Source organism: Dipodomys spectabilis, unplaced genomic scaffold, assembly GCF_019054845.1.
Source record: "Dipodomys spectabilis isolate Male_0828 unplaced genomic scaffold, ASM1905484v1 ptg000141l, whole genome shotgun sequence".
Lineage (NCBI taxonomy): Eukaryota > Metazoa > Chordata > Mammalia > Rodentia > Heteromyidae > Dipodomys > Dipodomys spectabilis.
Window position 1 is genome coordinate 6,556,137 of NW_024870818.1, and position 11,898 is coordinate 6,568,034.

Below are 11,898 nucleotides of genomic sequence, written 5' to 3' on the forward strand. Positions count from 1 at the left end.
TCCTTGGAAATGGCAGTGTAGAAGATAATGCTTGAAAATGTGAATTAACATTGAATATATAAGAAAAGACCAGTAAGAAGAATGATAGCTGTTACATAAAAGTATAACAAGAATATCTTTGCAAAAAGAAGAGGGAAAAGAGAGAGAGAGAGAGAGAGAGAGAGAGAGAGACTATACAATCATATACCTTATCTCTATCTATCTATCTATCTATCTATCTATCTATCTATCTATCTATCCATCCATCCATCTATCTAAGGCAGAAGAACTAATAGCACCCTTCTGTTGTACATCTGTCTCATTGTTAATGTGTGTCTGTTGTCTGAAGCAGAGATATCAGAGCAGTCATCCATGCTAATACTAGATACACCACGAAACAAAAACTCACACAGAAGTGTGAATTTGAGGGCCATTTAACACTGTAAAATTTCCCCTTGTATAACAATTATGGAAACACACATGCTAATTGACAGTGCAATGTGCAGCTGTGTGAATGTGAACAGTGTTCACTAGGCCTGGTAATTTCTTCTGGCTGCTGGGAAACTGTCCAGAGAATGTCCCCCCCTTAAGCAGTGACACCTCTCCCAGCTGTATATTATCTATCTAGCCCTCCCCACAAGTTATGCACACGGGGTCAATCTGGACTCCTAGTGCCTAGAACTTGAGTTTTAGTCTCCAAATGCATGCCACTTTCTTTCTTGGATTGGGTGGTGCTATTAAATGTTGTTCTCACTTGTTTCTACCTAGAGCAGCTGGGGAATATTATACTTAAGAAAGGCACCTAAGACAAGGGCTCTTTAGCTACCCAGCAATGATGGGAATCTGCTACATTTCCAGGTAAACATTATACTTACTGGGAACTAGAAGGGTGTCCACAGAGGGGTATCTAAGAGGGCAGTACTGAGGTTTGGATTCAAGGCATTGTGTTTGCTAGCCAATACCTCTAACACTTAGACCGTATCTTCAGTTCTTTTTGTTTTGCTTTGCTTTTAAGATAGCATCTTATGCTTTTGCCTAACTTCAGACTATGATCCTCCCATGTCTCTCTCCTGAGTAGCTGGTATTACAGGCATGTACCACTTGGCCAAGGAAGTTTATTTTAAACTTTAATTAATCTTGTTTTTGATATTCAGAATACTTTTCCCCTCTGAAGAATATGTTCCTATAATCTTACTCTTTTGGATAGGGAATTCCAAGAGAGAGGGCTAAAAAATCTGCTCATTATAGGATGACTACCTGGGTTTTGTCCTAGTGGCTAGATGTGTGATCTCAAGGCACATACCCAATCACATTGAATTTGCCCACCTGAAAAACAGGGATACTAGTAGAGCTGTCATGAGTGGTCAGTGAGATAATCTGCACAGAGCACCTTGCATGGTGTTTCTTGTATGCTGAATGTTCAGTGTGGGAAATGTTAGGTTGTCTGGCAGGAATTTGGAAAGTGCAAAGGCAACTGGTTTTGGGGACAGCCAGGTGATGCTGAAACTCCAGTTTGAAGCAATGGTTGATTTGTTGTTGCATTAACCCTCATTCATATCAGCCCCATGAGAACAGGCTCTGAGTCTATAGACCATACTTCTCATTGGCAGGGAAGTCCCAGCTGACCCCTTTGCTTCAAGGTCACTGGCCTTACCCTGCCATGTAATTGTCCTAAAGGAAAACCAGGAGAATGTACCATGGCAGTTTTAAGAACTGGATTCAGGCTAATCATCCTTCAGGCTAAATATTTGGTATGAACTGTGTAATAGTACATTTCCAGTTACAAATACAAAACCACAGAATAGATTAAGTTTAAAGAGAACTATAGTTTATGATGCTAGAGGTCCAGGGTCAAGAGCAAACATCTAGTGATGGCTTTTTGCTTCAGTTCTGAGGTGTACAAGACATCACAGCACATGGAAAGAGGTAAGGAGTGTATTTGTGTGTGTTTTAGTCTCTCTTCATCTTCTTGTAAAACAACTAGGATTCAGTCATTGGGGCTCCATTCATATGATGTTATCTAACCCAATAGATTAAATTTTTATATTTCACCATAGGGATCAAATTTCAGCATGAGGCTTTGGGGGAGGGCACATCCAAATCATATTCAAACCATAGCACAGCTTATTTCTTTAGAAATAAAGATGTGGGTACTGAGATTATACATGTATGCAGAAGTACAGAGGTCTTTGAAATTGTGTTCATGCCATGAAGACAGGAAGAGACTTGCCCTATTTAGAAGTGGGCCATTGGGCCCCCCTACAGATAGGTTTTCTACATTTGCCCTAGGATCCTCTATAGGACACTGATTTTACAGAGAGGACAGTGCTTTGTCTGTAAGGTTGATTTCATGCAGAAGAGAAAAATAAAGAAAGGTTGAGAATGGAACTGGGAAGAAAGAATGGGATTGTTATGATTGCTCGTGGTATTTCAAACTGATTAGATTTCGAATTACAAGTAGTTGAACTGACAGTTTCTTCTCTTCAAAGTGTGCTTTGTGTCTATATGGTAAATACTTAATTTTGGAGATCCAGAAGTCCCCAATGGCATGTCATTAGCAGGCACAGCCTCACAGCCATGTGCTTGCAGTATGTCACGGATACTACATAGGCATCTTTACTGCATTTGGACTTTAGTCCTTTCCTCATTTCTTTCTTTATTTACTTTTTGTCAGTTGTGGGGCTTGAACTCGCCTGAGCGCTGACCTTAAGCCTCTTTTTGCTCAAGGCTAGCTCTCTACCACTTGAGCTACAGCAACACTTACCACTTTTTCTGAGTTGTTTATTGGAGATGGACTTTTTTGTCTGGGCTGGGCTTCAAACTGTGATTCTCAGATCTCAGCCTCCTGAGTAGCTAGGACGGCAGGCTTGAGCTGCCAGCGCCCAGCCCTCTTTGATTTTTGTGCTTTTGTTTATTTGTTTTGTGTGTCAAATCCAGCCACAGCCTATTCTTTTAACATCAACCTAGTATCCCATCTATCCATATCTCTAATTCTCTTTTTGTACAATGTATCTCAGGGGCATGGAGGATGGGCTATGCCAGGCAAACGGTATTCGATTATAACATTTTATAAGTTGTCAAAGCTCTAATGATATCAGCCACCTAACTGCAAGGTAGAAACCTTAGTGATGTCACCTAACAGGTTGCCATGGGCTTAACAGACCTTTGTGTAATAAACAAGAGAGCAGAGATACAAATACCCACAGCCCATCTCTGTCCTCCACCTTCTAATGCCTCTCACCACACGGACATTCCCTTCCTGCTTATTAGCCCCTGAAGGGCATTTTTAATATAAAAAATATATAAAGCCTTCCCAAATCAGAAAGGTCTCCAAGTCTCCAATTTAATTGGAATGGAAAATGCTAACTAATTGGCATCAAAATTTGATTTGTGGGAGAAACCTCCTTTTTGTTGGAAACACAACAGTGTGTCTGGGAATACAAGCCCAGTCCTTCAAAAATCATCTGTGAGTGCCGCCGCCGAGGAATCAATTAAAGTTGATTTGGCATCTCTGCGCTTGACAAATATAAAGAAATCTCTGATTAGGTGGAGAAGAAAAAGAAGCTTTCTCTTTCTTGCCCTCTCTTCCTCTCTCTTTCCTCTGCCTCTTCCTCTCTTCTCCTCATTTTCCTTTAAAGGCAGTAGGTGTCAGAAGGGGGTGGGTAGTGATATGCAAAACACGGCCTCCATAACCAAAGTAGCCTGCAAAATTAGGTGTCAGCATGCAAAGCTTATTGATGTATGAATGCGGAAAATGAAAGGCGGCAGTAGACAGCCAGGGCTAAAGGTGAGGCAGGCACAGCGAGAGCAGCTGTAGATCCACGTCAAGGTGTTGCTATATGAGCTCGGGTTTTTTCTGGAGGGCCACAGCCTAACAAGGTAAGCCTGGCCATGAAATGATGGAACAATACAATATAGGCACACACCGTTTGAATACCAAATAAATTGACATGGTGTCTCTCCATCCCCACCCCCTCCTCCTCCCACCCTGCCATCCCCCCCCCACACTTCAAAGTATGCCTGTGTATTCATTAATAAATTCATATTCTGAGTTTTCAATAAAAGGAGAAAATGCAGTGTAAACTGGAGTTACTTAGTGACACCCAGCTCATTGCTTTTTATTGTTGCTTGCAGCTACGAAGCCTTCACAGTGCACTAGTAGAATTTATTACTGTCTGTCTCTGTGGCAAGTTGGGGAAGTGCGCCTTTTGAAGAAAATTGACCCACACTTCATGAATATGATGAAAAATGCCAATAACACTACAAAGACGAAGCTCTTGACATTACTCTGCAAAGAGCTAAAAGACAGTAATGAAAGTATTGCAATTACAAATCATTACCTCTTCTCTAGCCAATCGTCAGCTTCCCTCCTAGTTTTTTTTTGTGGTGGTTTTTGTTTTCTTTTCATTTTTTTGGTTGAGGGAGCACTCTCAGGCTCTGCTAGCTGCCTCAGGTTCCATTTCCCATAGCATCATGGGAGATGGAAGGTGTGTGAAGGTTCCAGCTGACTTCTCAAAGAAAGGAAAGGAAGAAAGAGGCAGGGAAGGGAAAAGTGGAAAGAAATGCCATAAAAGTATCCTTGGAAAAAGGAGGGGGAGGTAAAGGAAAGCTCTTACAACCAGAGGTTATAAGGTCATGACCTTACTGTATTACCTTCTCAATCTGAAATGTGGGGTTAGGAACAGCTTATCTGATTGCTTGCTGATTGTTCTCCCCTCAGTTGGCTGGGTCTCTGAGTTTTGCTGAAGGGAGAATAAGTTTAATCTCTTCTTTCATATTACTTGTTAGAAATTCAATTGAGACATTAGGAAATTAATTATCAAAAATATATTAATATATTTTCCCTAGAAGAGCCTAAGCCAAATACCAGTGACTCTCTTGCTTGAGATTTGAGTTTTATGGTTCAAAGCCAGCCATGTGTGTGTGTGTGTGTGTGTGTGTGTGTGTGTGTGTGTGTGTGTGTGTGTGTGTGTGTGTGTGTGTGTGTGTGTGTATGTATGTATATGCTGTGTTTATGTCAAAGGATCTAGTCCAATAACTGGCATGTAATTGTCACTCAATTGATAATGCTTGGATCACGTTTTTTCAGAAGATCAAAGGAAATGGGAGTTCCATTATGAGTTGATTTTTACGTTTAATTGATCTGTTCTCAGAAAGTCTAACATAAACACTGGGGAAAGGTCAACATTCAGGGGAAGCTGGATAACTTGACACTAGAGCATGTGTGTGAAAGGACAAGGCAGCAAGTGTGTTATGGGCTTGTATATCCAATGAAAGCCTACATAAATGTAGGCTTTCCCCCACCGCTCCTTTCATGATCTAGTGATTCAATGTATGAGTTGGACTAACTCTCAGCTAGGCTGCTGTAACAACTGCCAGCATTTCAATGGTTAAACCCCACAGAAGTTTATTCTTCACCAATAAACAATCTTACATGGGTATTGCTAACTTTCAGAAAACTTAACTCCCTATGGATCCAGTGTCTTCAATCAATATCTCGTCATCCTCTAAGGTGTTGTACTCCTGTGTCACAAGGCAGCCGATGGGAAGATAGAACTTAGGTGCTCACATCCCATCCAGAAGACCCACCTTAGGCCCTATGTAATAAATGGGGCCAGGCAGGAACTTTCTAGTGCAAATTATGTACCAGGGAAGTGGAGCAGGGATGTTTGGTAGACAGGCAGCCATCTTGCACGTATAGACTCATAAGCATGTCTCAAGCCATGATTAGTAGTGGCAGCTTCGACTATAATGTTCCAAGTAGCTAGGGTTTCCCTTCCCTCTGTCATGGATGGACTTTCACCATTAGACATCCTTCTGGCTTATTCATCCTACAAATTCTTCATTCAAATTTTCAAAGTGTAATAACACACTTGAAGGCCATGAGGCAATGCTGTGTCCTTGGATCCATCATGGAGGGAGGCTTTAGAGTTGGTGTAGGGTCATTCCTAAAGTCTAGGCTCCACATAGAACAAATGTAAAAAATAAAAAAAAAGAGTTTGTGTTCTCGGGATGGAGCCATTAGGAGAAGACATGGCATAGGCCTGTTTGGCAGGAGCTATTGGAAAAGGGATGGAGAATGTCCCAAGGGACACCCAGGCTCTCACCACTGTGTTTTGGTGTAGCTTCACTTAGAGAATCCTCACAAGCACTTCTCGAGGTCTGTTTGATCTGGCGGCTGAAATACTTTCCAGCTTGCGTGCACTGATTCTTCTAATACCATCATCCATCTCTTCTGAATACTTAGGGTTTATGTTGGTGAGGTAAGAGGGAAATTCTGAGAAGTGTCCTCTGTAGACAAATTTTGTTTCAGTTGCAAAGACTGGAGATTGTTGGGAGCAAAATCAACCTTTGGCTTTCTTCACAGTTTTGTTCCCAGTTAAATCTGTGTTAAAGTTGTCACTCAAAATCTATGGAGACAATTTGATTGCAGTTTTGATGTGCTTTCCTGGGTTCCTTAGCTTCACATTTTTGAATTTGGATTTGTTGTAAATGCTCTGATTGGTTTTTAACCAGGGACTGTTACTTTTTTTTTTTTTTAATAAGAGGATACATATCTACTTTGCTTTCCAAGGAGTAGGGGAGGGCGTTGACCTAAGGAGGGGCCTTGTATTGTACCACTAGCACTGTACTTCTGGTGGAAATAAGCAGCCAGATTATTGGAAGAATATACAGACTTGTTGAAAGTTCTGGGTCAAGGTAATTCAGTAGTTATATATGTATTTTCTATTTAGAATTACACTGGGGGAGAAAGTGGCCTCAGGTGCTCAGAAGACTGGCCATATAACTCCTTATTCCTTGGCCGAGAAATTTGAATGAGATTGTATACCTGGATTCTAATATTCCAGGCCATTTTCTTGCTGTGTAAGTAATGCAGTCTCCCCCTTCCTCCTCCCCCTCCCCACCGCCACACACACACAAGTTTTGCATTTGCTCCAAACTAGATGGCCATGATGCCTTGCCTAATGCCTTTTAATATCTAAGCCTTGTACATCTCGTGCTTGGTTAATAACAGGGGGAAAAGCTCTGGTGACTCACCTTGACCTCAAGAGGGAAAAAAAAAACATCCTTTTAATAATCTGGGAGTTTATTTGGATCGAAGGCATACTGCATGTTACACAATCTTCCTGGAGAGCTGCACAGGTCAAAAAGTGGCACCCTTGTTTTTTATGAAGTCAGCAAAGATGTATAGGGGGCCAGCCTTGCTGGCTCTCTGAGAGTCTTCAGATTCATCTTTAATATGTAACCCACTAGCAGAGCAGAAACCTTCGGTGAGTTTAATGGGCTTTTCTCTGAGAACTTTTCTAAATGTATAACCTTGTCACAATTAAAGCTAAAGGCACATTTTCTGAATGGTCTTAGGAAGGAGTACCCACCTATATTTTAAGAGTCAACCCATAACCTTTCATATTTTATCACTTTAAACTTTCTCCCTCATATAAACTGGGAACGACTTGAAGGTAGGGAAAGTATGTGATCCTCTCAGTACTGCAAGTGTAAGAATTGCATGAATTGAACAAATAAAGGAATGTTTCCATCTAATGAAAATTCTCAGCTTGGACCTGTTTTGCCCTTGGGTAACATTAAGCAGAATCTGAAGACAAGTTTTGGTTATCATGACTGGGATGATATCAAGGAAGTTCTAAGGGTTTTGTACTTGAGCCATGTTCCCTGAGCGTGTTGGTCTCAGAACCCCTGAAAATCCAATTCTTTTCAGTGGCATGTGGCCATAGGATTTTTTTCAGCAATATTTAGTGGTCTGTGTAGATGTCGCAAGATTCTAACAGGTTGAAGGATGCTGCTAACATCCATAGTGCATGAAACAGGCCCCACACACAACAAAGAGACAAGTGGCCCAAAATGTCAAAGGTGCTGAGGGACAGAAACTGCCATATCCATCCCTCAATGCCATGTGCAATTGGAATGTCTGAAAGATGGCTGATAGTCTTTGAAAGATCCAGTTAGCAATACTATTAAATATTTCTTCATATTGCAATGCAACCAAAACACCATGCAGAAATCCCCATGACAGTCTCTTTATCCTTCCCCCACATTCCTCTTTCCTGTCCTTGTTCCTCTTTCCTATCCCCTTCCCATTTTCCAATACTCAAAGGGAAAAAAAAGATAGCATACTGCAAGAAGGAATGCTGTATCTTTTCTGGATCATTCCTTCAGAAGATAAATATATTTAAGTCGAAAGTGCTGCCCTGCAGAGCTTGGGAAAGCCTTTGGACATGGCACTGAAGGTAAGGAAACACATTCAAAGGATGTTTACTCTAATGGTACTCTCAGATATGTTGGGATTCTTAAACATATGCTTCCAACATCTCTCTCTATCCATCTATCTACTGTCCTTGCATTGCTGTTAGATTGTAGGAAAGCTGTAAATAGAAACAATAGACTCACTTTATTTCTTAATTAGAAGGCTTCTGCTTGTAGCTGCAATCGTGACACTAACAAGCGTGTCTTCTGTCATATGGAAGGAAAGACTGAAGAGTTCCTAGGGGCTTGAACTGGAGCCTGGTTCTGTTGGTCTCTCAACCTCTGTAAATCCAATGCCTTTCAAGGGCAAGTGGCCAGAGCATGATTTCTGCAATGCTTAGTGATGTGCTTAGACATAGCAAAAAATACGACCGGTTCTCCCAAGTTGTAATTTTGTTTTCCCTCTTTATTCATGTTTAATTGTTAACATCTATCCCTCAATTCAATAAAAGGACTACAATCATATTTAAATTGCCTTTTTTCAGAGAGGTTCTGTAAAATATTTAGGCAGGTAGAAGAGAATGACTTGAGGATAGGGAAAGTATGTGATCCTATCAGTACTGCATGTGTAAAAACATGTTATCCCATTTTATCATATTGCTCACTATCTTGCAGATAATCTTTATTCTAGGATTATAAAATTTATGAAATAACTTGTATCTTACTATTTTTGGATTCCCTGGATTATCAGGAATCTTCGAAGTTGTCTCAATGCCCTATACTAAAAGGTGGAATAAAATGTCCAGAGAGGCAAGGCCAGACTTGGAATTCTCTGGAGATAGGACAGGAGTAGTATCTGAGGATATAGCTCTAGGCCTTTTTGTTTTCCCCTAAGTTCTGTGATTTACGAAATGTTACCTTTTGCACAAGATCTTTCTCTCTCTTTTCCCTTACTATAGGATTTCTTTTTCTGTATTGGCTTAACATTTCCAATTCTGTGACAGGATGCTGAGCTTAGACCATAATGATCTAGGAGAAAAGACTTACTCTTGTACATTCATTTTATAGTGAGGATGTTAATGGAATATTAGAATCAACATGTTTGGTGATTGATGCCTGATTAGGTTTCAATAAAAGCACGAGGAGGTAAATGGGTTTAGAGAACTAAGGATGTTTAATGATAATTTACAACTGGACTGTCCAACATGGTAGCTGTTAGCCATATGTGGCTGTTGAAATTTTGTAATGGACTGGCTGGATTGAGATGTTAGTAAATGTTAGAAAGTTAGTAGAAAATACACATCAGTTTTCAAACACTTAGCATGAAGAAATGTGAAATATCTAGCAACATTTCATACAGATGACATATTGAAATGTTACATTTCAAACTTATTATGAAATGAATTGTATCTATTTCTTTTTCCTTTTATAATGTGGTTTCTACAAATCTAACAGATACAATGCAGCTCATGTTGTGACTTGCCTTATACTTCTACTGAACCATAATGTTTTAGAATGCTGTTTAAAAGGGCCAAGTGCTTCAGCTCATGATTGAAATCCCAATTATTCAAAAAGTAGCTAAGAAGGATTTCATTTAGGGACCAGCTAGGCCCCAAACCTAAACAAAGCCAAAAACTATAAAAAACAAACAACAACGACAATGAAGTTTAGTGAGACACCCCCCCCCTCATCTCAAAAAAAAAAAGAAAGAAAGAAAGAAAGAAAAAGCTGTATGACTATAGTATATGTAGTATATGTAGTGTATGTTTGTAGTCCAAGCTGTGTGAGAGACATAAGTAGGAGGATTAGGGTCAGAGGCTAGGACCAGTAAAAGTATGAGTTACTACATTAAAAAAAATTAAGTAAAGGGGCTGGGAAGGTGGCTCAGTGGTAGAGCGCTTGCCTTGCATGCATGAGGCTCTGGGTTCGATTCCTCAGCACCACATAAGCAAAAAGAAAAAAGCCGGAAGTGGCGCTGTGGCTCAAGTGGTAGAGTGCTAGCCTTGAGCTGAAGAGCTGAGGGACAGCACCCAGGCCCAGAGTTCAGGCCCCATGACCAGACCCCCCCCACCAAAAAAAAGCTTGCTTAAAAAAATAAGTAAAATAAAAAGGACTAGGAAGCAAGACTCAGATGTGACTACCTGCCTAGAAAGAACAAGGCTTTGAGTTCAAAGCCCAGTATCAATCAATCCAACAAACAAATGGTGTCTGAGAGTGGTCAGGTCCTCTAGAATACCTGCCTTCATGGCCTAAAGGTAAAAGTCTTAGATTTGCCACATCTAATAGCATTGTAGGTTCAAGGTCCATGAGTTTTAAGTGCCAGTGCCATTTAAAAGTCCCAGAGCAGGGATGCAGAATCTTGGTTGACTGAGCCATGGAGGAGTCAGTGGATCAATTTAATTATACCTCTAAAGATGAACATTAAGTGTAAAAATAGGTTATATTGAATTCCACCAGGGCCTTCTTGGCTTTCTTTAGATTTTCTGAAGGACCAATATTGGCCATCAACCTAAGGGACCATTAATTCTGTAAAATTGGGTGTGACTAGTGACTCCCTACGGAAATGGACACCATGATTGAGTTGCCTGGATCCCATCTGATCCTCTACGTGGTCTTGTCACTCTTGTTTTCTAGTCATCAGTGGCTTCCTATTGCTTTCATGGTATCTAGTGTGATGCCAGAATGAAATGGAGCCAGTAATAGCAAGTGCTGTTTAATGTGATTTTCTTGGCCCAACTTTGAGAAGAAGTACTGTAAGTAAATTCTTTGAAAACTTATCATCTTAGGTGTGGAATGATAAGAAATGACTTAATCATACCTTAAAAAACAAGACTGCATTAAAAGGAGAAGTATTAAAAAGCCAACTCTTCTCCATGATCCTCCTTCAAGAGGAAAAAAATTCCTTGATTACATAAGAGAATATGTTAAAAAGCCTTCAGCACATAGCACTTAGTAGGTGTTCAGGAAAGTTGCATATATATATATATATATATATATATATATATATATCAAAAGAGGCTAGTTCTGATCAACTCTGACAGTAATCCTATGTAAGGAGGAAAAAGGAAGTACTCAATAGAAACCATGTACTAATTTATATTATTTGAAATATTACCTACAAAGAACTGTAAGCCAGAAGACTTTTTTTAAAGTGAGACTCAATTGATTATCAATCTGCTCATATAACCTCAAAAGATAAGTATTCCTTAGTTAAGCATTTCTTAGTTAAGCAAGGAAAAAATATTTCCAAAATATCAGTCTGATGTCCTTGGGAGCGTGGAGGGATTATTTCTTTAAAACCTGATTGTGCTGAGTGAAGTGCGAACTATGTCTAATGCCCCCAGCAACAGATTTGACTGTGGTAGCCACAGGCAGAATTGGACACCTTGGTGGGCTGGACCTGACTTAACCCTTTGAATGCATAGCTGCTGTTCAATAGTTATGCCAAGGAACTGATCCTAGCAGTGCTATGCCTTATGTGTTTTCTTTCTGTGGGATCTCAATTAGTTATAATTGTCTTGCCCTCCAGAGCATGGCCCCTGGCAGACTAGAGGGTGTGCCCCTCCAGGGCTTTCATTTCAAGTTTGAGCATAACATGGGCAAGTCAATCAATAGACTGTCTTCTTCAATATTTAATCAGGTGACAGGAGTTTCCATGTCACAGGGCCTCACTTTTCACTTGAGAGACACTGAATTTTTGTGGCCTCCATGCAAAAG